Below are 26991 nucleotides of genomic sequence, written 5' to 3' on the forward strand. Positions count from 1 at the left end.
TTCTCAGCTCAGGGGCAGCCGGGTCACCAGCTGGCCTGTGGCTGGAAGTCTGGCTGCTTGGGTGGGAGACATTCCTCTGTATGACTCAGGGGCTCAGTGCCCCCAACAGATGGGATCTCTGGTAATCAAAGCCAACTCCAAAGGTGGAGCTTTGGGCTGCCAAGTCATAGTCTTTCAGGAAGAAGAGGAAGACATGGATTCTTGGGAAGGGAGAGGAGAAGACTTGTTTTCTGTGTTGGAATACTAAATACTTAAGACACAATAAAATAGTAATCCTCATTTGTTTTTATTTTAAATTTTGATACTGGGGATTTACCAGTACGTAACTGGTACTGTAGTTTATCACTGAGCTACATCCCTAGTCCTTTTTAAGTTTTTTTTTTTTTTTAAATTTTTCCAAGACAGGGCCTCACTAAGTTCTTGAGGCTGGCCTCAAACTTGCAATCCTCCTGTCTCAGCCTCCCAAGTTGCTGAGATCACAGGTGTGTGCCACTGCACCTGGTGATTCTCCTCATCTTGATTTATCCTAAGACAATGAGAAGACAACTACTACATGGAAGGGGACAGTAAATATTTATTGAATGATTGTTATTTTAAAGGAGTTCAACCAGAAGAACAATTCCAAACTAAAAATTAAAAATACGGAGAGATCTCTCTATATGTATACTTTCTCAGTTATCCCGCTCCTTGGTATTTCTCCAAAAGAATTAAAATCAGCATACTACAGTCATACCGGCCCATCAATGTTTATAGCAGCACAATTCACAACAGCCAAGTGATGGAACCAGGCCAAGTACCCATCAACAGATGAATTGATAAAGAATATGGTATATATACATAATGGAGTTCTACTAAGCCATGAAGAAGGAAATTATGGCATTAGTAAATGGATGGAACTGGAGAACATCATGACAAATGAAATAAGCCAGGGCTGGAAAGTCAAGGGTTGAAGGTTTTCTCTCTCATGAGGAAGGTAGAGCAAAATAAGGGGGGAAAAATGTGTGTGTGTGTGTGTGTGTGTGTGTGTGTGTGTGTGTGTCAGGAGTGGGGGAGGATATCATAAAGATAAAGGGAAGATTAATGGAGTAGAGGAAGGAGATTGAGGGGGGAGGGAGAAGAGATGGGAAATGGGAGGAAATATGGAATGAATTTAACAAAATTATTCTACGAACATATATGAATACTCCACGGCGGATTTCATCTCTATGTATATCTATAAAGCACCCATCAAGGATAAATAAATAAATAGAAGAAAGATCAATAGAGTAGAGGAAGGAGATCAGCGAGAGGAAGGAGGAGAAGGAAAGAGGAGGCACTGAGGACCCAAAAGGAGCAAATGAAATCCGGTACATGAGTGATTGTGTCATAATGAACCCAACTATAATGCACCAGTGAAAGCATTTTAAAAACTAGATTGTAAAGAAATACATTCTGAGAAAATCTGGATTTTTACTTAGTTTCATCAACTCTGGCTTTCTCAAAGAGGCATCTGAAATGGAGCTTGGTAAATTTTTGTGGAATCGACATACACTTTATGTGGATGGCTCTGATCCTGACACAAAGAACAGTGGTGTTTATGTAGGTAGCCAGGTCATTAATAAGTGGTGGTAATGTGAAGGGACTGTTTTTGGACATGTTTGCACACTCAAAAGCAGTTGTTTCATGTATATATAAGTTGAAAGAAAGTGAGAAAGTGTTTTTTATTTGTTTAGCCTTTTTCCTCCTTGGTCTTTATAACTTTGAGTCAGTCTGTTAGGTTTTAAAGCACCTGAGTGTTAATATCACACAAGTCAGTGAGGACTCTTGTTTGCAAGACAGAAACTAGATTCAAATCATCCAGAGGAGAGGAAAATCCAGCAGATGGCTTCAGGCATAGCTGTATCCAGGTGATCAGATGATAGTAGTAGGGATCTGTTGTTCTTTATCTCTCAGCTTTGCTTTCATGGACCCAGAAAATGGCCAAGAATCTTCCCAGTAGTGCTAGGCTTACATTCTACCAGCTTAATTACATCTTTAGAAAGAAATTTTTCCTTCTCAACAACAACAATAACAAATCTCAGGATTAATCCTGCCCTGGATTGAGTCACGATCTTCACCCTGAGGCGACGGTGTTAAATCTATATGAATCTCAGGGACTGAAAGAGAAGTGGATGCTGTTCCCAGAATAAAAAAGAATGGTCGCTAGGCAGACGAAAACAACAGGTGTCACTCCCGTGTGAATGTGTGCCTGTGGGGGAGAGGGTTTATAGTTTACGTGCCACGTTCCTGCTTCCTCACTACCTAGTGAGTCAGTCTGCTGTGTGAAATGTGTGCACTCTGGACTTTAGAGTCCAAACTGTGGCTCCTGGCTAGCCGCGAGGTCCCAAGCAACTCACTCAAAAACAGTGGTGCTCCGAGCCACCTGGTTTTGGAAGCTAGGTATGGACTAGGCATTGCAGGTACTATCTCCTTTACAGCTCTGTAGAGTGTTTTTGTTTTTTTTGTATTTTTTCCCCCTCTTGGGATGTTGGGGATGGAACCCAGAGTCTTGCCCATGCTAAGCACGCGCTCCACCACAGCGCTGGCATTCCCAGCTTGACATGTAGTAGCCATGACTATCTCCATCTTGCAGATGAGAAAATGGAAAGCCAGACAGAATCAGTGACCCATACAAGGTCACCAAACTAGTAAGGGACACTCCAATCCAGGGCACACTGCCTCAAAGTGGCCACTCTGGGCCTAACTCTTCCCACCTGCAAAATGGGTATGAAATGAAGGAGGAGGAGGAAGAAGAGATGGGGAAGAGGACGGCTCAGCTAGGGGTGCAGCCGGATGTCTAGCACACACAGGCCCTGGTTCTACCCCCTCCCACCCCCGCACCACAAAACAAACAGAAATAACCAGTGTCAGGCCCATGATGTATTCGGCATGTGGCATATCCAGTTCCTCCACCTGTTCCCACTCTTCTTTCCTTCCTTCCTCTGTCTTTTCTTTTTGAACATTCCACAAGGTCTAAGACTTTTCTTTCTCTCTCTCCCTTCTACTTTCCTTCCTTCTCCCTCTCTCTTCTTTTTTATTTATTCTTTGCTCCCTTTTGAAAAGTAATTAATGTTCCTGAATCACCAAGGAGACACAGTAAATATTAGAGCCTAATGACAGTGACCATGTGTGGTGTCAGGGATGGCACCCAGAGCCCCAGGGCCGGGTGCATGCTAGGCAGACACTCCACCACAGGACTCCCACCCCAACAATCTTGTTCTCTTTCTGCTCCTCCCTGGAACCGGAACTGAACCCAAGGGCACTTTACCACTGAGCCACATTCCCAGCCCACCTCCCTCTCCCCGCCTCCTTTTCTTTTCTTTTCTTTTTTTTTTTTTTAACTTTGAAGCAGGATCTCACTAAATTGCTGAGGCTGGCCCTGAACTTGCAGTCCTCCTGCCTCAGCCTCCCTAGTCACTGGGATTATAGACATGCCTTATTCATTTTTAAAACCTCACCTCTTTTTTTTTGGTAGCGGAGATTCAGCCCAGAAATGCTTAACCACTGAGCCACATTCCCAGCCCTTTTACATATTTTTATTTAGAGATAGGGTCTCACTGAGTTGCTTAGGGTCTTGCTAAATTGCTGAAACTGGCAATTGAGCAATCCTTGAACTTGTAATACTCCGCCTCAGCTTCCCAAACTGCTGGGATTACAGGTGTGCACCACCACACCCAACCTCTCCTTTTTTTTTTTTTGTAAATGGACACAATATCTTAATTTTATTTATTTATATGTGGTGCTGAGGATTGAACCCAGGGCCTCACACATGCTAGGCAAGTGCTCCACCACTGAGCCCCAGCCCCATTTCCAGCTCCAGCCCAATCTCACCTTCTTATATATGACTATGACCTCCAGAATAACTCCAAGGCCATGTAGCAAATCCAGCACTCTGGCTTGACCAAGCCAGATGCAAGCTCACTGGGAAGTGGAAACAGGCAAGCAGGGTGCCTTCTACCCACTTGTGCCTGTGTGCTCCCTGGTCCCTGCTCAAGCGTGTCAGCAGTCTGTGAAGCCCAAGTGCCCCCTCTGGCTGAGCTGAGGACAGGGCCAGGGGAACCTCAGGTGAGGCTTTGGCCTCACCTGACCTCTGCTTCACCTTCCCTCCTGCCTCCTACCTGCAGAGGGGAGCCCGCCCAGAGGCCAGAGAAAAGGCCAAGGAAGTGAAAACCAGGCTAAGCTGTGGGGTTTGGAAACACCTCCCATTTCGGACATATTGTGAGTAGAAATCAAAAGGACTGGAGAACCCAGAGCTTGGCTTCACCCAGATCCCAGGCTGGAGTGGAGATGGACCCTCCTGCACAGGTGCAGGGACAAGACTTTGTCTTGTGGGGGAACTTGGGAAACAGCAGACCTCTAGCTCCTTAGTAACCATTTTTCTAGAATGTTCCGGCCTTGGGAACAGGAAGTCCCCACAGGCATCAGAGCCACCTCTGCACGCACACTGCCCCCTAACTGCTCACTGTGTGAGAGGGTGTGAGGCATTTGCACACCCCATCTAGGCTTGGTGTGGGGGCCTCACCCCACCAAGGCCCTTCAGGCTGCTCCACCTGAGGTGGATCCAGGGCCTGCCTTCTTGGGGCAGCACTCCTGATAGCAAAAACTTCCTTTTAGCCCCCACCCCCTCAGCAACCTGTGGCCTAAATAATAAGAAAGATAGATTCTGAGAAAGGTTTTTAATGAAATAAAGAGTGAATTGGGATTGGCTGTGGTTGTGGCTCAGTGGTAGAGAGCTTGCCTAGCACATGTGAGGCACTGGGTTCGATCCCCAGCACCACATTAAAATAAATAAAATAAAGATATTGTGTCCATATTTAAAAAAAATACTTAAAAGGGGGGTGGGACTGGTACCCAGAGAGGAAAGTGTACCAGGTGACAAGCTCATACTTACTAAGAACCACTCCAACCCTAAGAAAGAGTACAAACAAGCCCCATGTTAGAAATGCAGAAACTGAATCACAAATGTTACTTCCTAGAAGCTGTAGGGTCTATTTTCTGACCTCTTACTCTCTCCATACATAGACTTGAATCCCAGGTACTCTGATTTCTTTGCCCAGTGCTTCTTAAACTTTAATATGCATACAGATTACCTGGGAAACTTGTGGAAATGCAGATTCTGATTCAACAGGTCTGGGGAAGGGGAGGGCCTGAGCTGCTGGTGCGTGCACATTTGCACTGGGGATGTGTTAGCTAGAGTTCTTCCGCTGGGCTGCACCACGACCCCCTGCCCCATCCTGCATTTCTTCTGCACTGCCAGGAGATGCACAGCTGCTAGTCTTTGCTCTACTCTGAGTAGCAGGGCTCCAATTTCAGGCTTTCTCTTGTGCTCAAAAGAGCACACGCTGAAATTTGCCATGCAGGCAGCAGGCCCAGAGGAGCTATTGGAATTGAGATGTGCTATGTGGAAAACACCTATAAGATTTTGAAGACTTTTTAAGAAAAAAAGAACGTAAAAAAGATCTCATGGCTAACTTTTTATATTGATTCCATGTTGAAATGATAATATTTTAGAGCAAAATAAAAAACATCTTTAAATTTATTTCACCTGGGCTCAATGATAGAGCACTTGTCTAGCATGTAGAAGGTCTGGGTTTGATCCCCAGCACTGAAAAAAAAAAAACTATTTTATGTGTGTATGTGTGTGTGTGTGTGTGTGTGTGTGCGTGCTCGCATGCATGCTGAGAATCTCACATGCTAGACAAGCACTCTTCCACTGAGCTACATCCCCAGCCATTGAAATTGAACTCAGGAGTGCTTAACCACTGAGCCACATCCCCAGCCCTTTTTATATATTTTATTTAGAGACAGGGTCTTACTGAGTTGCTTAGGTTTTGCTAAGTTGCTGAGGCTGGCTTTGAACTCACTATCCTCCTTCCTCCCTCAGCCTCCCAGGTAGTTAGGATTACAGGCCTGCGCCATCATACCCAGATCTTTTTATTTTAAAAATGTAGCTACTAGAAAATCTTAAATTATTCTTGCAGCTTGCATTGTTATTTATTTATTTAATTGAACAGCTCTGGTCTAGGGTGGTGATTCTCAACAAGGCAGGGGTGATTTGGGTTTCCAGGGGATGTGTTGGCAATGTTTGGGGACATTTTGGGTTTGATTTATCACAACTAGTGAGGTCGCTATTGGTATGTCATGCGGGAAACACCAGGAATGCTGTTTGATGTACTGTAATGCACCCAACAGCCCCTGACAGTCAAAATACCCATTCCAAATGTCCTTAGTGTCAAGGTTGACAATCCTGACCTATAATCATCCCCCATAGACTCTGGAACTATTTTATTTCCTTTATTACTCATCCCTCATCTTTCTTCCTCTATTACTACTAAAACCCAAGGCCCTCAAGAGATGGGGTGGCTGCTAGAACAGGGCCTGTCCCCAGGCACTCTGCAAAATATATTTTCAGTGACTTTCTTTGCAGCGGTTCAAGCCAGCCAAGTGGTTGAATTCATTCATGCAAATTAGCACAGGCCCCCCAGCCAGGGCCTCCAGCACACAGCGAGACCACTCCGCCCCGAAATCAAGCCAGGACAGAGCAGAATCTGAACCCACTGGTTTGACTGACTGCCCGCTGCAACTGCGCATTAATCAGTCCATCTGCAGGCAGCCAGCCCAGCCTGTCTGCTCTTTCATCTCTGGGGACCGCCTACCGGCTCCACCTGGTTTCCAGGGACTTTATCCACCTCCCAGTGCGAGTGGCAGGTCTCCAACCCATCTGAGCCCCTTTCCTTAGTGGCTGGGCCCTGTATGGCGCTCAGACCTGGCCTTTCAGAGAATCCCTTCCCTTTGCAAAAGGCTGATGGGTGGGGAGGAGGGTGGGGCCAGAAGAACAACCCGGGTTCACCCAGGGTGTGCAAGCGCCTGGAATCAGAGCAGATTAATTTATCTTTCTGAGGCTCTTCAATCTTCCGTCTGAAGTGTTAAAACCAGTGTTCTGCATCCTCTCCCTTGCCCTCTGTCACTCTCTGGGGGGCAGGGCCTTGCCGGGGCGGGAGCCTGGAGACCTGGGTTTGGCTCCAGAGCCGGCTGTGTGACCTAGCTGCAGGGGAGGGAAGCCCTTCTGAGCTTCAGGTTCCTCTTCTGTAGAATGAGGAGAGAGAGGGGCAGGGATCCTGGTCTTAAAATCTTCCAAGCTTCCCTCTAGTCTTCAAGGTGAAGGCCCTGGGCTCCTTAGCATGGCTCCATTCACTCTTGCCACCTTTCCTCTTGCTGGCAGCCCAGCTTCCGTAAAGCGCCTGGGCAGCTGATGGAGACCCTGTCTTAAAATAAAAAATAAAAAGAGCAGGGGGTGTAGCTCAGGGGTAGAGCACCCTTGGGTTCAATCTCTAGAACAAGAAAGAGAGAGAGAGAGAGAGAGAGAGAGAGAGAGAGAGAGAGAGAGAGAGAGAGAGAAAGAACCTCTTACTCTTCTTTTCAGCCCTAGAAATCTCTGGTGCTCTCCCTTTGCTCTACCTTTGCACTTTGTCCTAGCCAAAACACACAGACAGGATGTCGTCTTATATTCTTGTGTGGTGCTGGGGGTGGGACCAAGGGCCTCAAGCATGCCAGGCAGGTGCTTTTCGGCTGAGCTACACCCCGGCTCCCTGCACCTTTTTTGCTCTCTCTGGTCTCTGTGGTACTCTCACTCTTGCCCTCTTTCTGTCTCTTCCACCTTTGTCTCCCTGTGTCTCTTGCTATGCCTGTTGTGTTTGCTTTTGGGAGAGCCCTGTTTCTGTCCCTGTTTGTCCCCAGACTTGCAAGACTCTCTCTTGCTCTATTTCTACTTACCCCCCACCTTTTCTTTTCTCCTCCTCCTTCTTTCCTTCTCCTGTCGCCAATTATGTATTCCTCCCCACCCTAGTACTGATTGAACCCAGGGGTGCTCTACCACTGAGATGCATCGCCAGCCCTTTTTATTTCTTTTCATTTTGAGACAGGGTTTCATAAGTTGCCAAGGCTGGCCTTGAACTTTCTGATTCTCCTGCCTCTTCCTGAGTAGCTGGGATTATAGAAATGCATCATCGTGCCTGGCTCCTTACCTGTATTCTTACCAGCCATGATGAAACATTTTTTGTGGTAGAGGAATGTTTTCAGTATCCCTGTGGGTCTTGGCTTGCAGGAATCCAGCCATGGCAGCCCTGGGCCTTCTCTGCACTTTTGGTGAGAACTTCTGTGTGGAAAGAGGCACAGAAGCCTCATGCCCGGAGACTCAAGGTCAGGTGTGATGAGCCACTGGGTCTTCACTGGGAAGGTGGACAACATCCTGCTGATTTTCAGCAGACAGGCCTACAACGAGAGAAACTGGTCTGTGTGTGTTCTGTCCATCATGGTGGATAGATAGGTCAACAGAATTAATAGTGTGTCTTTTTCTTTTTAGTATTATCTTTTGATACTGGGAATTGAACCCACTGAACTCCATCCCCAGCCCTTTTTCACTTTTTATTTTGACACTAAACCCCAGAGTCAGTGGAGTCATAGGGCATGTGCCGCCCAGCAGAAGAGAGGGGCAGGGGAAGGGGCTGGAACTGAGAGACGGGGGTTCTTCTTGAGATGAGACTCTAGCAGCTCCAGGCAGCTCCAGGCACTCGGCCTGAATGAGCAGGAAGAGAGAGCCCAGGGTGAGATGTCCAGTCCCAATTCCCAGACTGGGCCTTACCCTCTTTTTCACCTTGGTTTCCTAATGGGTGTTCCTGCCCCACCTGGAGGGGAAGTGTTCAGACAAAGACTCCTCACTGGTGGCGGTGACTCAGGGCCCCACCCAGACCCAGACCCCTGCTCGAACCTTCCTTCCCTGCAGTGTGCGTGCGCGCGCTCTCTCTCTCTCTCTCTCTCTCTCTCTCTCTCTCTCTCTCTCTCTCTCTCTCTCCTTGCCCACAGGCCTGGCAGCAGCTGCTGGGTGTTTTCAGGAGAAAGCAAGACAGCAAGGTCATGGAAAACCATGGAATTCTCTCCAAAGCACCTGTGGCCACAGGGTCTAGCCTCCAGAGGCGAGTTCTTTGTAACCATTAATGGTGGGTCAGCTGCTCAGTGTTGGATTGGTGACATCATTGTCAACAGCTCAAGGGACACTGCCCTGTGGAGTGGGATCAGCCCAGCTCTAAAGATCTGTCACCACTACCACCACTACCCTTTAGTCAGAAGCCCTGAGAGGACAGAAGCCCTGCCATGGACCCCACTGCACACCCAGCACTTGACATGCAGACTGGTATACAGCAGGTGCTCAATAACTTAATAAAGAAATTAGCATGCTTTCTAACCTTGTTGTCATTGCCATGGACCAGCTGTGTGACCCTGCTGATGTTCCTTAACAGTTCTGAGCCGCTTTGACCCTCACCAGTATGATGGAATGGGGCCAGGAGAAGTGTAGACTGGGTGCCTGGCCTTCCTCAGTAAGACAGGCTGGCAGGGGCAGGGAGTCTCTCCCTGTCACTCTAAATAGATTAGGGATAGGGATGGAGGAGGAACTTTCCTTTCCAGAAACCTGCAGCTTCTGCTGCTGGGAGTTCCCAGGGTGCTGCATAGATGTTGCTTTCTTAGGAAGATGATGTGAGAATGTGGTTAAGAGCTCATGTTCTGGGGGCAGAATGCCAGGGTTCCAGTCCTGCCTCCACCTGCACCCTGGAGACCCTGGGCCAGCCACAGCCTCTCTCTGAGCAGGTTCTGCTGACTGTAGACTAGAGCTATGAGGACATTTAAATGAGATACCTCCCACACAAGGCACATTAGCCATGATCACCGGTGTCCACCTCCCAGCCCTGGGGAGGTAAAGGTGACCGACCTCTCCCCAGGGTACAGAAAAAGAAACCTGGACAGGGCAGGTGGAGAAGGCTGTCTGGCCACAGAACCAGGTCTGGACACCTCTGTCCCTGAGGCCAGCAGGCTGCCAGAGGAGGTGCTGGTGGTACTGCCCTCCCTCTCTCCTCCCGCTGGCCCTGGAGGAGAAGTGAAACCCGAACCCACCAGCGCAAGAAAGAAGAGAGGGAACTAGCAGAGGTGAGGAGAGGCGAGTGTCCCCTGAATTCTGTTGAACAGACCGTCTAGGGCGAGGTCAAGCCCAGGGCGGTGACAGGGCGACAGGGCGGAGGTGGTGGGAGGATACTGTGACAAGAGTGGGCCTGGTGGCTGAGCCGGCCAGCAGCCAGGGGTGACAAGCTGGTCCTGAGAATGCGGAAGGAAGCCCTTTTATCAGCATTAACAAGAACAGACAGGGAAGTTGTTTGCATCTGGTCAGATACCTCAGCTGTGACCTCCCGTTGCTAAGGAGGGGGGTCTCTGCAAAAGTCTCATGGCACAAAATACATGCCCCTGATTCTTAGAAGCTGCCCTCTCCCTACCCGGCTAAATCTCTCAGCAGCCACCAGCACCAACCCTTGACCTTCCTGCCTGCCACCCACAGCCTCTGCCTGTAGCTGCTGTGGCCCACGTTTGCAGCCAGTCTGTTCTACAGACGAGGAAATCAAGGCCTGAGCCTCAGTTCCTTCTCTGGCTGTGCCACTGGCAGCTCTGAGATTCACGTGGCTTTATGAGCTGGGCCTCAGTTTACTGCATCTTCCTTCTGGTCCTTCCCCTTCCTTTCCCTCCAGAGCAAAGGGCGTGGAACTCTAAGGCAAAAGTCACCCTGTTCAAATGGCATGAATTAGTCAATAACCCAGCTCTGGGGCTGGGCGTGGAGCTCCTGGGTAGAGCATGTGCTTAGCATGTGCCTGGCCCTGGGTTTCATCCCCAGCACCAAAAAAACAAACAAAAGCAGCCAGCACTGAGGTTAGCTTATGGAAGCACTTTAAGATGACCCAGAGATTCGAGATTCCAAACCCCCATGGACCAGCAGAAGCGCTCCCTCCCACACAGGGCCACCTCCCTTCCTGAGCCTTTGTGCTCTGATTTCGCTGTGGAGCAGCTGTGCTTTCTGCAGAGTCCCAATGCCAAGTGTCTAGGTCTCGTGCAGGTGGGACATGCCAGCAGCATGTCCCCACCTATTCTGAGCACAGCCACAGGCCAGGCATCAAGCCAACAGTAACCATCTCAATCATCCTCCCACCACCCAAAGGGTCATATATGCTCCTAACACCCATTGTACACCCCAAGTAATTTAAAAATTAAAATTTAATAAGTAATTATAGCCATCACTTGGTATCCACAAGGGATTGGTTCCAGCATCCTCACAGATACCAAAACCGATAAGACGCTTAAATTCCTTTGTTAAGTACTTTTTATCTTCTCAGGATTAGGGATTGAATCCAGGGGTGCTCTACCTCTAGCTGCATGCCATCCTTTTTTTTTTTTTTAATATTTATGTTTTAGGTGTAGTTGGACACAATGCCTTTATTTTATTTACTTATTTCTATGTGGTGCTGAGGATCGAATCCAGGGCCTCACACTTGCTAGTGAGTGCTCTTACAGCTGAGCTACAACCCCAGCCTCCCTTTTTTTAATTTAATAATTTTATTTAAAGACAGAGTCTCCCTAAGCTGCTGAGGCTGGCCTTGAGCTTGTGATCCTCCTTCCTCAGCCTCCTGAGTTGCTGGGATTACAGGCACCCACCACTGTGCCAAGCCCTCCCATATACTTTAAATTATCTCCAGATTACTTACAACGTCTAATACAATGCAACTACTGTGCAAATAGTTGTATACTTTAGTATTGAGGAAATGACGACGATAGGGGTATAAAAGCCTGTAAAGATACATTTAAAAAATATTTTTGATCTACCATGGTTGGTTGAGTCTGTAAGCACAGAACACATGGACGTGGAGATCTGACTGTAATTCCAGATAAATGAACAAGCACAGGGCAGCCCTTGTCACGGGGCAGTGGTGTTTGTCCCCACCCCACAGCTGAAAGCACTTTGAGGCTGGCCTCAAGAAGGTATCCATTATGGCCCCTGGGCCTGCCTTCTCCGCACCACAAGAGTGTTCTCTGCATCCAAGAGAACAGTCTGACCCCAAATTGCTGGTGCGGCAGAGGCTCTGTGTTGGGGCTCCCCAAACCGCCCTGTGGTTTTAGGATGGAATTTGGAACCATGTAGGGTTCATGTTCACTCAGTCAGGAAAATTAGGGAATCTCTTAGGAATGTTCCCAGCAAAGACACAGTGGCTGCCCACATCCTAGGTCACCCAGGAGCTGGGGAAGACCAGATCTCTGGCTTCCCCCGATGACCCAGTGTCCAGGAGTTGCCCTCTGCTGCAGGCCCCTGAGGCCCAGAGCTCCTTGGGAGTTCCTCCCATCTTTCCGGACTTCCCAGAGACAGGAGACCTCCCTGCTTCAGCCTTCTCTGTCTGTACCCGCTCTTCCTCCAGCAAGTGGCATTATCTCTCATTGGCCTTTGTTGTATCAAGCTATGCTTGTTCATTTATTCAGCACCAACTATATACAGTGGGGTTAAGTAGATGGATGAATGGGTCAGTGGACAGGTAGGAGCTTATCTAGCATCAGCAGCATGAAGCAGACCTAATCTCCATGCTCCGGGGCCTTCTAATTTCCTGGGGGAGGAAGGAAATAATAAGCTATTTGTACTATTAATCATTTCATTATAACTCTGACAAAATGCTTTAGAAAAGCCCAGGAACTACCATGAGGGGCCTCTAGTAGGAATGTGAACTGATTTAGCAAAGAGGGCTTGTGGAGGATTCAGAGAAGGTTTCTTGGAGGAAATGTCTAAACTGGGGTCTGAATACTTGTGGTATTAGCTGACCAGACGGCGGAGACAGCTTGTGCAGAGACCAGATAGAGCTTGCTCCAGGAAGAGAAGCGAGGCAGTGTAGACTGTGTAGCTATGCTGTGTAGACTGTGTGGTTTGTGGACTATGAAGGGGAAGGAGATGGTGGGGATGGGAGAGAAAGAGCAGGGAGAACGCTGCAAAGGATCGCTGAAGGTCAAGTTACAGATGCTGTGGCTCACGAGTGTGTGTGGTGACATTACTTTTTCCGTCTCTAAAATGACACTGTTTGCTTGGGGTGGGGGTTTGGAGGGGATCAGAGCAAGGCAATAGGGATGCTGCGGGGTCGGGGTCTGGGCTAGCACCCATGGCTCATGCGTGAGAATTAGAGGGGGTCCTTCTGGGAGTATTCAGCTCCATGGGCCCTAAGAATTCCAGCCTCTAATAACCCTAAGGTTATCACCCTTGTGCAGTCAACGGTTTATACAACTGTACACAGCAGCCTGAGTACTGTGGGATACACTGAAAGCAGTGGTAACCTTGGTTGAGGACTCTCTCTGCCTTCTCTGGTTTAAGCACCTTAAATTCTGGGTTCTTGAGTTCTGGATTCATGTTTGTATCCCCCATGCACATAGGCATACTCCTAAAGCTTCTTCAGAAGCCTAATTTTTTTTTTCTTTAGAGTTTCTGTCTTGTTGTCTTGTTTTCACATTCATGATAGCTTCCTCATAAAACACTCCTACTGCTAGGCATGGTGATGCACACCTGTAATCCTAGTAACTTGGAAGGCTGAGGCAGGAGGATTGAAAGTTTAAGGCCAGCCTCAGCAACTAGCCAGGCAACTTAAAGAGACCTAAGCAACTTAAAGAGACCCTGTCTCAAAATAAAAAACAAGAACTGGGGATGTGGCTGAATGGTTAAGTGCCCCTGGGTTCAATCCCCTGTACCAAAGATAACCCCCAAAAAACCACTCCTACTGGGTGCTAGGCAGCATTGTTAAGTACTTTGACCTTTTAATTCTCCAAACATCTTATCCTCTGTCAATTAATAGAAACTGGGCTATGGACACATAGTTAGGAAAGCAGAAAGTTGCCTTTCAGTTTCTGGCAGAAACTGGCAGATGGTGCACGCAAGCCCTGGGGATATGGTCCAGGCCAGCACCCCCCACACCTTCCAGTAGAGATTCTTGTGGCCGAATCTTGCAATTTGAATCCTAGAATATTAGCGTTGAAAAGGACACGGTGGGCCTCAATTTATAGATGGGGAAACTGAGACTCAGAGAAGAGGTGGAAATTGCTTCAAGTCACAGAGCCAGAGCAAGACAGAAGCCAGGTCCCCTGTCAGGTGTAGAAGTTGATAGATATCATGAGTAGAAACTAGGAGAGAAAGAGCAAGCAGGGAAGTGACTCTCTAGGGACAGTATCTGATTGTGATGGTTATCAGTGGGGCTCAGAGAGTCACAGCAGGACATGCACGGGAGAGTCACTGGTTCCTGTTTGAAGGGAAAGAGATGGGAGAGAAAAAAGGACTTCCCCAAGGAGCAGTCCAGTCTCTAAACTGGGATCTCTTGGGACCTAGGGTCTTAAAAAAAAATTTTTTTTTGTACTGGGGATTGAACCCAGGGGCATTTTACCACTGAGCCACATCTCCAGCTCTTTATATATATGGACACAATAACCTTTATTTTTATTTTTTTAAATGTAGTGCTGAGGATCAAACTTAGTGCCTCACACGTGCTAGGCAAGTGCTATACAGCTGAACTACAACCTCAGCCCCTTACTTTTTATTTTGAGAAAGGGTCTCACTAAGTTGCTTAGGGTCTAACTAAATTGCTGAGGCTGGCCTCAAATTTGCAATCCTCCTGCCTCAGCCTCCCAAATCTCTGGGATTACAGGTGTGCACCAGTTTACCTGTCTCATCAGATTTTCAAGATGATCTGTGGCATGCCTCATTGTGGCCTTTGGCCACATATAACCAGGACAGCCCTGACTGACAGCAAGCCACCCACTCAGTGGCTATTAAGGCCCCTGGTGAAATTGGGAGTGAAAGCCTGGTTCCCCTTCCCAGCCTCCTCCACCCCAGGTACCCTCTGAGGGGCCCTTCTCCAGTTCTCTGTCAGCGCCTGCTCGGGGGTTTTCCTGGTTCTGGGTTTAACATCACAGCTCCTCTTCTGTGACAGTTCCTTGGTCCCACCAGCACTGCCCTGAGCTGGAAAATCCCTCAGAGCCCAAGCCGCTTGTGACCGTAGAGACAGGAAACCGAGACACTGGAGGCAGGCAGGGTGTGGGGTTTATTCTTGGTATGTGGTTGGGAAGGGCGGGGCTGGCTGGGGGAGGGGCGGGATGGGAGAACTGAGATCCACAAAGAAGGAACCCTGCTGAGAATTCAGCCCCTGGGATCCTCTCCTTCCTTGGTGTAGCCTCTGGGCTGTTGGGGTGTATCTCTGCAGGAAGCTATGCAGCCCCTCCCTCAACCAGGTTCCCACCCTGTGGCATTTAGTAGGACTAGCAATGGCAGTAATCTAAGGGGTGGTTGTCATTCACTACACATTTCTAGATCACATTTTATGTCTCTAGGACAGCCCGTACATGGGGAGCCTCAGTGAAGGGTAGCTCTCTTTGCACACCCCTCCAGTAGAGAGCAGTCCCATTTTGCAGATAGAGAAACTAGGCTTGCAGCTTCATACAGCTACGCTCATCCAGGGATTCAACAAGTGTTTATTCTGTTAGGAAGGCTGAGATGGGAGGATCTCATATATAAAACAAAGAGTTGTGGCCAGGCTGGTGGTGCACATCTATAATACCAGCGGCTTGGGAGGCTGAGGCAGGAGGATTCCAAGTTCAAGGCCAGCCTCCGGAATTTAGCAAAGTTCAGAGTGAGAGGGAAAGAGCCCTGAAGGTGGTCCCTTTCTCCCAGCGAATGTGAAGCATGTCAGACACTTAAGAAAATCAATAAGGAAGGGAACTGATTGCAGATGGGGTAGGAAGTAAGAGGGGGAGGCCATATATGAGTGTGGTGTATTCTGGAAAGGATGACAGGGAAGGCTTTTTAAGGAGGTGACAGTGGAGTGAAGTGCCAAAGAGCTTAGGAAAGGTGGTTTCCAGTAGAGGCTACCGTGAGAGCAAAGGCCCTGGGGTGAGTGAGAATGTGGTGGGTTTGCAGGAGGAGCATGGGAGGACTTTGGTGTTGCCAGAGGCGGGACCTGGACCGTAAAGGACCCTCCAGGCCTCCATGGCTGGTGGGGCTCTGCCCTTGCGACCCAGGTCTGGTGCTGGTATGAGCTGGGCTTGGGCAGGTGCCAGTGCTCCCATCCCTGCCGGCTGCCTCCCTGCCTGGCCCTTCATTCTCTGTGTGTGACAGGACAGGCTGGGCCACTCCCAGCTCAGTAGCCTGTCTGGGCCTGCTGATCCCTACTAGTGACTGGAACCAACCCCAGGAGACCTGACAGTCAGTCCTCAACCCAGGCCTCTTTCTGACCAGCCACCCCCCTCCGGCCTTCTCCCTCCCCGCATTGTGCCAGGGTGGGGCCCCACCTGGGTTCAAATCCTGCAGCTACCCTCTAGTAAGCCGTGGAACAGTGACCTGTCATTCGTCACCTCTCTGGATTTCTTCCTGCCCCTGTGAAACGGGATCATGCGGGTCTGCTGTCCTGGGGTTGAGGATGAGCATTGAGCAACGAGCTAGCCTTGAAAATGGATCTGGGCTGAACATACAATCATTGATCATTGCATTGCCTCATGTCAGCCCTGCTGGGCAGGTATCACTATGCCATTGTGGGCACGTGGCATTTAGAAGGTCACCCCACATTTACAAGGGTCCCACACTTGACTTAATGTGCTGTTGTTTCTGTCTTGAAATTCTTTGATTTTTTTTCTTTTTGTGATTGTTACTGTCTTGAAGGAGGTTTGTTTTTGTTTTGTTTTTTCCTTTTTGCAATGCTGGAGATGGAGCTCTCAACCACTGAGCTACACCCCCAGCCCTTTTAACTTGTTTATTTTGAGACAGGGTCTTACTAAATTGCTGAGGCTGGACTCCAACTTGTGATCTTCCTGCCTCTCCGCCTCCCCGCTGCCCCGCCCCAGTAGCTGGGATTATAGGTGTGTGTCACTGTGCCCAGTCCCAGCCCTTGAAATTCTTAATGATTTTTAAAACCAGGGCTCTGTATTTTCCCTTTTTCACTGAGTTTCGTGAAGTGTGTCACCAGTCCTGATTGTCATATATCCATTCAAATATTCAAGAAGTATTTATTTTAGTGGGGCACAGTGGTCAGGAGGCTGAGGCAGGGGGAAGGGAGAATGGAGACCAGCCTGGGCAACTTAGCAAGAACTTGTCTCAAAATAAAAAACTGGTAGGGACTGGAGGCAAATCTCAATGGTAGAGCACTCCTAGCAGAGTACTACAAAAAAGAAAAGAAACAAATATTTATTGAGCACCCAACAGAGTCAGACACTGTTCATAGAGATAAGAGTGAATAAAACAGAATTTCCCACCTTCATGGAGTATATTTTGTGTCATTTCCCAGATGAGAAAACAGGTTCAGAGAAGTTAAATTACCTCTTCAAGGTCACACAGTAAGTGAGTGTCCAAGTTCCAACTCAGAGCTTTTTACCACGATCCTCCCCTCCCTGCTTCAGTATAAAGCTATGCAGGAGAAAAAATAGGAAATACCCTTCAGGGCATTAAATGCCTTAATTCATTGAAATAAAGCCCCATTGTAGAGACTAGGAAATGGAGTCTCAAGAGAAGTTAGGTAACTTGCTACGCTAAGGCGTGGAGCTGAGAGTAGGAGCCTAAGATGTCTGGCTCCAAGCCACCTGCTGCTAGCCACCCACCCATCATGTCTCCTTTTGAAGTAATCATTCAGAAAATAGTGGCTTTTATAATTCATTTCAATTGCCATGGTTTTCATTTTTGCCCTTTGTATTGCATCTGGAACACACGCACCCTCCCCCCCCCCCCCCCCCGCCCCGAACAAAGCATGACCCAAATCCATGGGGGCACCAGAGAAGGACCTGCAAATCAAGAGCCGATGCGTTCAACCCATGTGGCAATGAGGACTGCACCCCACCCCACCACAAACCCCCCAAATACGACATGACTTATCTATTGCCAGCGCGCCGACAACCTGGCCTTTCTCCACTGTGCCTTGAGCCAGTGATGAAATCTCTCAGCATGCAGGATGTAGAAAACAGGGTCGCCTCTTCCAGTAAGCAGGCTTGAAGGAGGGGTGAGGGGGGGGGGAGCAGTTCACAGTGATGGTTATCAATGAGTAAAACTTCCCTCTTCCTCCCTGGGTGATGGCAGCACACAAAGAGGTCTGCCTCCCCCAGAGGCTGCCCCTGCACAGAGGGTCTCATCTCCCGAGTCAGGCAGGCCTCAAGCAATGGGTGATTTCCAGGGCTCCAGGAGATCCCCTTTCCCAGAACAGCACTTCCTGTTGCCCTCCCTCAAGTCTGGCATCTTCTGCTATTCATTTGGGATTCGACACATAGTTATCAAGTGCCTACTGTGTGCCAGATGCTACCCCACAGCCTGAGGTGCAGTAAAGAATACAATGAGCAGACACCCTTATCCTCAGGGAGCTTATGTTGTACTCCAATTTACTTCCAGTGGGAATTATTTTGATTGACAGGCAGACATTGGGAGATTTACCTTGTTGGGCTCTGGATATTTTGCACCCTTATCAATATGATTGAACTTTGTCTAGATTGCAATTAGTGTTTAATTGTTTGGGGGGTGGGAGGGTAAATCTGGTCTTGGTTATTTCATTAGGGCAAGAATCAGAAGTTTTGCTGGGCACAGTGGCACACCCCCATAATCTCAGTGACTCAGGAGGAGGCTAAGGCGGGAGGATTGCTAAATTGCAGGCTGGTCTCAGCAATTTAGCAAGATCCTTTTTCAAAATTAAAAGGACTGAGGGTGTAGCTCCGTGGTAAAGCCCCTCGAGTTCATTCCCAGTACCAAAAAACAAAATAAAACAAAACAAAGTTCCTTTCCACTGATTTCTCCTCATGAAAAAGCTTGCAGGTCTGGGAGAAGTCAGAACTGAGATATCATCAGTTATTTATACCTTTGGTTGCATGAGTTTATAAGATCCTTTCTGAGGCATTATGATCGTAGGAACAAAGACTGGGGAGGCAGTGGGGACAAGGCGGAACGTAGGAGGTAAACCAAAAAATGTTCACATAGCCATTGTTTTGCCTGTTCTTCATGTTCTTCAAATCTTCCAGCAAAGCAAGGGCTTCTGGTTCCATTGGGTGTGGACAGTGAAATAAGTGGTGGGCTCAGGTCACCTGGCCAGTTAAAACCCAGAGCTGCTGGTTTCTACTCTGAACCCCCATATCCTCTGTCCCTGCTGTTTTGTGGGGGAGGGAAGCTAACATTCCCAGCCCTTTTAATTTTCTATTTTGACACAGGGTCTGTCTAAGTTGCCCCAGCTGGCAATCCTCTTGCCTCAGCCTCCTGAGTCTCTGGATGCCAGGAAAGAGCTCTTTCTACCCCTCCTTTTTGTCAGGGATGACCACCCAGGAGGGCGAAGAGCATCAGTTGTGCCCAGTTCTTGTTCCACATTGCTGGCCTGGCCTCCTCTTCTTGAGGCTTGTCTGAGGACAGCTCTAACTTCCTAGGGATACAAACTAGTACAGTTCCTTCATGTTCTGGAGCAGCAGCCTCAGGTTAGGAAGACATAGAACATTCCGGAGAGAATGCAGATTTCATCAGGGCAAAAAAAAAAAAAAAAAAAAAAGAAAGAAAGAAAAAGAAAAAATGCATCTGTTTGGCTCATTGCCTGATCCCTAGTTAGTTTTCAGGAATATTTCTCTCAACATCAACAAATGGATGGATTTGGGGGCTAATAGACTTAGAACCACCTACCCTAGTGGCTTCATATTTTTTTTCTAATTTTTTTTTTTTTTTTGGTATGGAGAATTGAACCCAGGGGCACTAAACCACTGAGCTGCACCCCTAGCCCTTTTTGTATTTTATTTAGAGAACATGGTTGCTTAGCGCCTCACTAAGTTGCAGAGGCTGGCTTTGAACACACAGTCGAGCTGCAGGGATTATAGGTGTGGATCACCATGTGTGGCCAAGTGGCTTCATTTATAAAAAGCAAAACATTATCCCCTTCCCCCGCCTTTTTTTTTTTTTTTTTTTTGAGGCTGACTGTGTTGCCCAGGTTGGCCTCAAATTCCTGGGCTAGGGGCTAGGGATGTGGCTTTGTGGTAAAGGGCTTGCCTAGCATGCATGAAGCCCTGAGTTCACCCAGCACTGCAAAAACCAGTAACAGCAAACTCCTGGGTTCACAGGAGTCCCTTGCCTCAGCATCCCAAGTAGCTGGGACTCTGTGTACCACTGTGCCTGGCTAATCCCAGCTTTTTCATGTTGTTTTGATTTCACTGATATAGTGGAAATTCCATGAGTGCAGAGGTTTTTGTCTGTTTTATTTATTCCCTGCTGTATACCTAGCATCTAAAACAAATACCGGTCACATAAAAGATGCTTAATAAATAGGGCTGTATGAACAGATGTGAGCAAACCATCCAGGTTTCAGGGACTGTGTGCCTAAATACGACCCAGCACAGCACTACCACTAAGTGAGAAATTTGAAGTCAGGCCATGGGTTTGACTCCCAGCTCTGCTGCTTATTAGCTGTGTGACCTTGAAAGTCTCTGAGCTTCAGTTTCCCCAGAGCCTATAAGGAGGAAAATCAGCATCTCCACATCAGTGTCTCGAGGATTAAATGGGGTCATGCATCTAAAGTACTTAGCAGAGTTCCAGGAACAACAGAAATGTTCCCGAGCCTTCTTAAAGACCTAGTGTGCTAGGATGGTGCCTTTTTTAAGGGCAATTTTTCACTCAAAGGACTTTTATCCTCAGGACTCCCCATAAGCCCCAGAAGGTTGTTTCAAGGCTGTATAGAAAAGAAATTCCTATCAAATCTCCTTCAGGCAACTTAGATACCCCATCCAGACCTGCACTGCCTGATCCCCATGCAGATGGATTCACTGTGGGGGCACTAGGTACTGCTCATAGCCCTTTGAAGTTGGGGTGTGCTTTTTCTTGTCTTGTGGTTGGCCTGGCCTCAAAGCTAACAAGCAGCTGTCCCTGCAGCAGGGTGAAGAGGGTGCTCTCAAGATCTGTAGCACAGATAGCAAGTGAAATCTAGTCCTCCGGCAAAGGCAGCCCACAGATAAAGAGACTGCCCTGGCGGGCTCCGCCATCCCCACCGAGGCCCAACTAGCCTGCTCAGTGGATCTGTTCCAGGCTGGGTCTTGGCCAGCTTGCAGGCTGCTGAGCTGGTCCTTCTGGCCTCCACTCTTTGAGGCCTTTGAACACTAAGAGTATGTGTCAGTTTTTGCCTTAGAACGTGTTCACTGTGAAGGAAAGGCCCTGAGGCTTTGCAAAGAAGGACTTCCGAAGCTGACCTTCCTGAGGGCCACAGTGGGTCAGGGAGAACAGCTGGGAGGAATGAATAGCTAGACTTCTGATGCTCCTACTCGGAGGTGGACAGGTTCTGAGGGCGAAATGGGCAGGCAAGGGGCATTGAGAAAGCTCCCAATCCATGAAAGCACCTTTCTTTTCTTCTTTTCAGGAGTTGGGATTGAACCTCAAAGTGCTCTACCACTAAGCCCTTTTTGTTTTTTTTTTTTTAATTTTGAGGCAGGGTCTCCAGTTGTCTAGGCTGATCTCTAACTTGCAACCCTCCTGTCTCAGCTTCTCGAGACTCTGAGATCACATATATATATGCTACCCTGCCTGGCTCATGAAACCACTTATTATGTTCATTTGGGAATAAGGAGAATCCAGAGTAATATGTCCAGGTCTTTATTTTTACATTCAAAAGTCCTCCCCAGTGGGGCACAGGAGCACCTGCCTGTAATCCCAGTGGCTCAGAAGGCTGAGGCAGCAGGATCACAATTTTCAGGCCAGCCTCAGCAACTTAATGAGGCTCTGTCTCAAAATAAAAAATAAAAAGGGCTGAGGATGTGGCTCAGTGGGTAAGCACTAGTGGGTTCAATCCCTAGTACCAAAACTAAAACTAAAACTAAAACTAAAAAATCCTACTTAGATTTAAGGTTCAGCACATCTCATTTCCTTGAGGAATGTTCTGGAGTTTAGTTTTCTCCAGGCTTCTGTCTGATATGTGTTAACCTACTCACTTATTCATTCATTTGGGAATAGGCAGTATAGTTCAATGGCTAGAAATGCACACAGGAGCAGGACAGTGTGAGATCTCTCACATGCACACAGAAGCAGGACAGTGTGAGATCTCTCATATGCACTTCCTATAGCTCAGGGAAGTTACTGCTCTGAGCCCCAACCCTCTCATCTCCAAAATGGCCAAAATTGTACCAGCTTTACAAGGCTGGGTGAAGGTTCACTCATTGAGCTTTATGGAAAGCACTCATAACCGAGTTTGGCACTTAATAAGCACTCAATAAATACAATGGTGCTCATATTCTCTTTTCCACAACCTCTGTCCAGTACCTAATCTACGCCCAATGCTGTGGGCCTAAGGATTACTGGGCTCACAGAGGTGAGCTTCCTGGATTCCTGCTTTGTCTCCACGTCAGCCTTGGGCAATTTCCCTTCTTTATCTGTAGGGAAATGTCTCTAGATAAACTCTGGAAAGGAGGGCGATTATTCCTTCCTCAATCAGGGCTTGAACTGTGCAGGGTGACTGCTGCTTTGTGGATTCCACCTTAAGTGTCAGAGGGCCTGAGAAGGACTCCACTATGCACACACTGAAGGCATCTCTTCTGCGCTGAGGCTTGGTCTCCTCATCTGTATGATGGGTAATGGGTGGGCCGGGTTTTGCAGAGCAAAACGAATGAGGCCCAGCATCATGGGCGGGGGGGGGGGGGGGGGGGGGGGGGGGGAGACATGACGGGTGTCGGGTGTCGCAGCACAAGGCCAAGTGCAGAGTCCCAGGCTCCTCATTAATAAATAGACTGAAGTTGAGAGGTGAAACCTATGTGTCAAACTCATGATTGCAGGTGACAGAAATTCCTCTCCGCTTGATCTAAGCTAAACAGAAATGCAGGGAGAAGAACGTGGGGGTAGCACACGTAAGCGCTGGAAAGGCAGAGGTGTGATTTTTCTTTCTCTGATCTGCACCCAGGGAAGGAATTCCGATTGGCCCAGCTTCGTCACATGTATACCTCCTGGCTCCCTAAGGGCGGAGTCGAGAATCGCAGACCTGGCTCCCTGGGGGCACGCTCAAGCCTCAGGACCCCTGCGAGGCAAGCTGCTCCCTCAGCCCCTGAGAGTGGCTGACACTGTCCTCCCGTCAGGCACGCAGCTAGTCACATTGTCACGGAATGTCCCAAATTCAGGAAGAGCTGGAAGCTGAAAGCCCAGAGACAGAAAGAAGTTGACCTGAGGTCACACAGCCTGTGTACCCTGCTGGCTTCCTTCTCTCTTAGGGGTAAATACTCCAATCCCCACCCTCATAGGGAAGCTCCTGCAGACCTCATTCACTTCCTGCTTCCCCTGATTTATTTTTTGTGTGCCTGCTTGCAATCGGCACATCTTCAATAGGGTTATTCTTATGATCATTTTTTTAAAAATAATTGCCTGAGGCGCCCACACTGATCCACTTCTCCTTCATTCATGATAAAGGAGTTTTGGGCCCCGAGTTCCAGCCCGGGTGGCCTTCTTCCATGGTCCTGCCACACTTCTCCGCCTGCAGCTCTGAGTGTGCCTGCTGAGGGGCTGTGGTAATCAGGGGTCCCCAGGTCGATGGGGTCTGGACCATACCTGGCCTCGATTTCTAGAAGTCCAAACTCAAGGCGTGGGCAGGGCTGCTTCCCTCCGTAACTGTGAAGGGCAGTCTGTTCCATTCGTCACCGTCACCCCTTGACTGCGGGAGGTGTTTTCTAGTAATGTTTGTCCTTCATTGTCTGGTAGAGGCGTCACCCCAATCTCTGCCTTCATCTTCACATGACATCCTCCCTCTGCTTGAGTCGGCTTCGGTCCAAATTTCCTCTTTTTATAAGAATGCTAGTCAGGATTGGGGTCCATCCTAATAACCTCAGGTTAACTTGATGACCTAGTTTTCAGCTGGGTGCGGTGGCGCATACCTATAATGCGAGCAGCTCAGGAGGCTGAGGCAGGAGGATTGAGAGTTCAAAGCCAGCCTCAGCAATTTAAGGAGACACAGCAACTCAGCAAGACCCTTTCTCTAAATAAAATACCAAAAAAAGGTTGGGGATGTGGCTCAGTCGTCCAGTGCCCTTGAGTTCAATCCCTGGTACCCCTGCTGCCCCCCCCCCCAAAAAAAAAACAAAAACCTTTCCAAATAAAGTCACATTCTGAGGGCCCAGGGTTTAGTACTTCAGTAACCTTTTTGGAGGAAGGGACACAATGGAACCCATAGCCGACTGTTCTCACTTCCTTCTGTAACCCAACTAGACAGCTCCAACTAACCCATTTCATCTCAGGTAGAACTTTCCAGAACTCCCCAAACCACACCCAACCCTGTTGTCTGCTCTGCTTTCATACACCGTGAATGGCTCATGTATTAATTCCATTGACATCCATGTCCTTCTCCAATTGTCAGCCTTCTGGGGACTGGAACATGACGCCTCTACCAGACAATGAACTGTGTACCCTGGTAGCCCCCAAAGCCTAGAACCTGGCATATAAAGTGTCCCAGTAACTGTCTGTGGCCTAGATGAAGGAATCAGGGATGAACCTTTGCTACTCACAAAGGCGAAGATGAGGTCAGGGCTTTGACTAATAGTGGTGGCCTTTCCCTTGTCCCTGTCCCACTGGATGAATCCATCTCAGCCTTGTGGTGTGGGGAAAGCCTCAGGAAGCCCTGGGAGGCCCGAGGTGAGTTAGAAGGGATGGTGAGGTGAACAGGCTCTGAAACTGGACTCCTGGCATAGAGCAGGGGGTGGGAAGGTTCATGCAAGGTAACAGCACTTGCTTTAGAAGTCAAGGGGCCAGAGGGAGCATCATCTTTCAGGAAAGCATCTCTCAATGGTAAAAGGCCACCTGTGCCCCGAGTCCCAGGTCCCCAGGTTGCGGTGCCCACATGGCCTATAAAAGGTGACAAGGAGCCAAGCATGGTGGCCCATGCCTGAAATCCCAGTGGCTGAGGCATGAGGATGGTGAGTTCAAAACCAGCCTCAGCAACGTAGCAATCCGCTAAGCAGCTCAGTGAGACCTTGTCTCTAAATAAAATACAAAATAGGGCTGGGAGTGTGTCTCAGTGGTTGAGTGCCCCTGAGTTCAATCCCCAGTACTCCCCCCCCCCAAAAAAAAGAAAGAAAAACAGGTGACAAGGGTCACCTGGACGGTGCCACTCAACCTGCCCCCATGATGTGTCCATATGGACTTACCCTTTGGAGATGTGGCTCAGTGATAGGGTGCTTGCCTAGCATGCATAAGGCCCTGGGTTCAATCCCCAACACCACACACTTAAGGAAAAAAACAAGACTAAAATGACTTTACCTTCCTGCATGTGGATGGGTAGAGGGAAGTAAGGACCTTTATCTGGCTGAATTGAAGCAGTTCCACCTGTTCTCCCACAGAGAGATCTGTCCTCATCCTTGTCCTTGTTCAGAAGGACCCTTGGGAACACCTCGTGGCATCAGCATCCTGAAGGGAACAAATAAAGCCCTTCTGAAATCCAGCCCAGGATAAGGGCCAAGCTGGAAAAAGTGACTTGGAGGCCAGTCACCGTGCTTTCCCCAGTGAAAGGCTGACTCACAGGAGCAGGCCGGCGCTGGCTGGGACTCGAGCCGGTGGCTTGGAACATGTTTGGACAGTGAGTGCCTTGTCTGAAAGGCTGGTCCGTGAGAAGTCACGGGTCAGGGGAGCCAAGGCCACTGCCCTGGGAAACACCCTGCATGAAGCCACAGGGGCCCCAAGGGAGCCAGGGTCAGGCCAGTCCCCAACCTCCCTCCTCCTCAAGCTCCCAGAGACCCAGCATAACCCAAGCTGGGAACGATCTCCAGACCCCAGCCCACCCTAGTAATGAAGCCCTCCTAGGGAGGTGTGCTGTATGTGGGGCTCCGGCTCACAGGAAAAGCAATCTGAAAAAAAAAAATCCACATTAAAATAAACGTAGAGAAACTCCAGTTAGCCTCCGTTTTCCTTATAAGATGATCTCAATGCTTTTCTTTGAAATATCAAAAAAAAAAAAAGCTATTTTCTGGTTAGGGGGTACAGACAGGAGTGGAGTGAGCTTCACTAGTGCTTAAAGCGCGCACTGGGTCTGTCTGATGGATGTGGCCTTGGAGCCGGGAATAGAGGGGGGGCTCTTTCCCTGCCTCTCTGCCCTCCGGTGCTCTGTCTGTTTTGACACCCAAGGCTCTTTCAGTAAGGTCTTCTGAGTCATACCTCAGTCTAGATCCTGCCTGTGCCATCTGCTGGCTGTGTGACCTTGGGTGAGTCACCTCATCTCAATCTTGATGTCTATAGTTGTAAGACAGAGATGCCTGGAGCCTGGTGCAGGGATAGGAGAGCTCCTGGGGTGTTTCCTTTACCCCCCACCAGTGTCTTCAGGAGAGAATGTTATGGTAGTCATTCCCTAGAATAAGGTCTTATGAGTTCCTTTCATTCACTTAGCATTTGTGCAGCACTGGTGCTGGGCTTGAACTCTCTGTACACAGTGCACCCTCATGACAATTTCTACAAGATCATCACCTTTGCACAGTTGGGGAACCAGATTCAGGGAGGTGAAGAAACTTTCCCAAGGTCACACAGCAGAGCCTAATTTGATTTGTGCCTTCAAGAAATGTCGACTGGGCTGTGGTTGTAGCTCAGTGTAGAGCGCTTGCCTAGCATGTGTGAGGCCCTGGGTTCGATCCTCAGCACCACATATAAATAAATAAAATAAAGGTATTGTGTTCACCTACAACTAAAAAATAAATATTAAAAAAAAAAGAACTGTCGACTGAAGTCCTGCTCTGTTTTAAGGTGGGCTCTGGGACCATAGCAGTGAATGACTCAGGGTCCCTCTAAGAACTTCTACTAAGGGCTACTGAGTGGATTTGCACCTCTTTTGCTCATCTGTGTAATTGCTGAAGTCACTGTTACAAGCTTCCCTGTGCACAGGGACAGGAGCATCCTTCCCTAGACCCTTCCCTTTACCTGCTGGAGGGAGTGGCCTTGTTCCTAGCATGTAGGGCTGGACCTGCCCTGAGCTGAGCTGGCATCCTGCCTCCCATTTCCATATCACCTCCTGGGATGCTGTTGGTTGCAGATTTCCAAGAACTCCATTCTTGCACCTTTTTTGTACTTAATGATATAGTATGTACCACAGAAACAACATGTGCTCATCATAAGAAAAAGAAAGAAAATACAGAAAAGCAGGTAAAATA

At 48.5% G+C, this 26991-nt stretch overlaps 2 long non-coding RNA genes across 3 annotated transcripts; both read right to left on the minus strand.

The window, feature by feature from the left end:
• Positions 1 to 554: 554 nt before the first annotated feature.
• Positions 555 to 25809, minus strand: LOC144371179 (uncharacterized). Of its 2 annotated transcripts, XR_013431335.1 has the most exons (4): positions 25377 to 25809; positions 25118 to 25264; positions 8043 to 8289; positions 555 to 7283 (listed from the first exon to the last, which is right to left on the minus strand). It is a non-coding gene; the product is annotated as an uncharacterized LOC144371179 (long non-coding RNA). The 2 variants fall into 2 exon arrangements; XR_013431333.1 differs by lacking the exon at positions 25377 to 25809 and having other exon boundaries at positions 25118 to 25364.
• On the minus strand, positions 16889 to 17583 carry LOC144371180 (uncharacterized). Its single transcript, XR_013431336.1, has 2 exons — positions 17213 to 17583; positions 16889 to 17054 (listed from the first exon to the last, which is right to left on the minus strand). It is a non-coding gene; the product is annotated as an uncharacterized LOC144371180 (long non-coding RNA).
• Positions 25810 to 26991: the final 1182 nt, after the last annotated feature.

Source organism: Ictidomys tridecemlineatus, chromosome 16 (genome assembly GCF_052094955.1).
Source record: "Ictidomys tridecemlineatus isolate mIctTri1 chromosome 16, mIctTri1.hap1, whole genome shotgun sequence".
NCBI lineage: Eukaryota > Metazoa > Chordata > Mammalia > Rodentia > Sciuridae > Ictidomys > Ictidomys tridecemlineatus.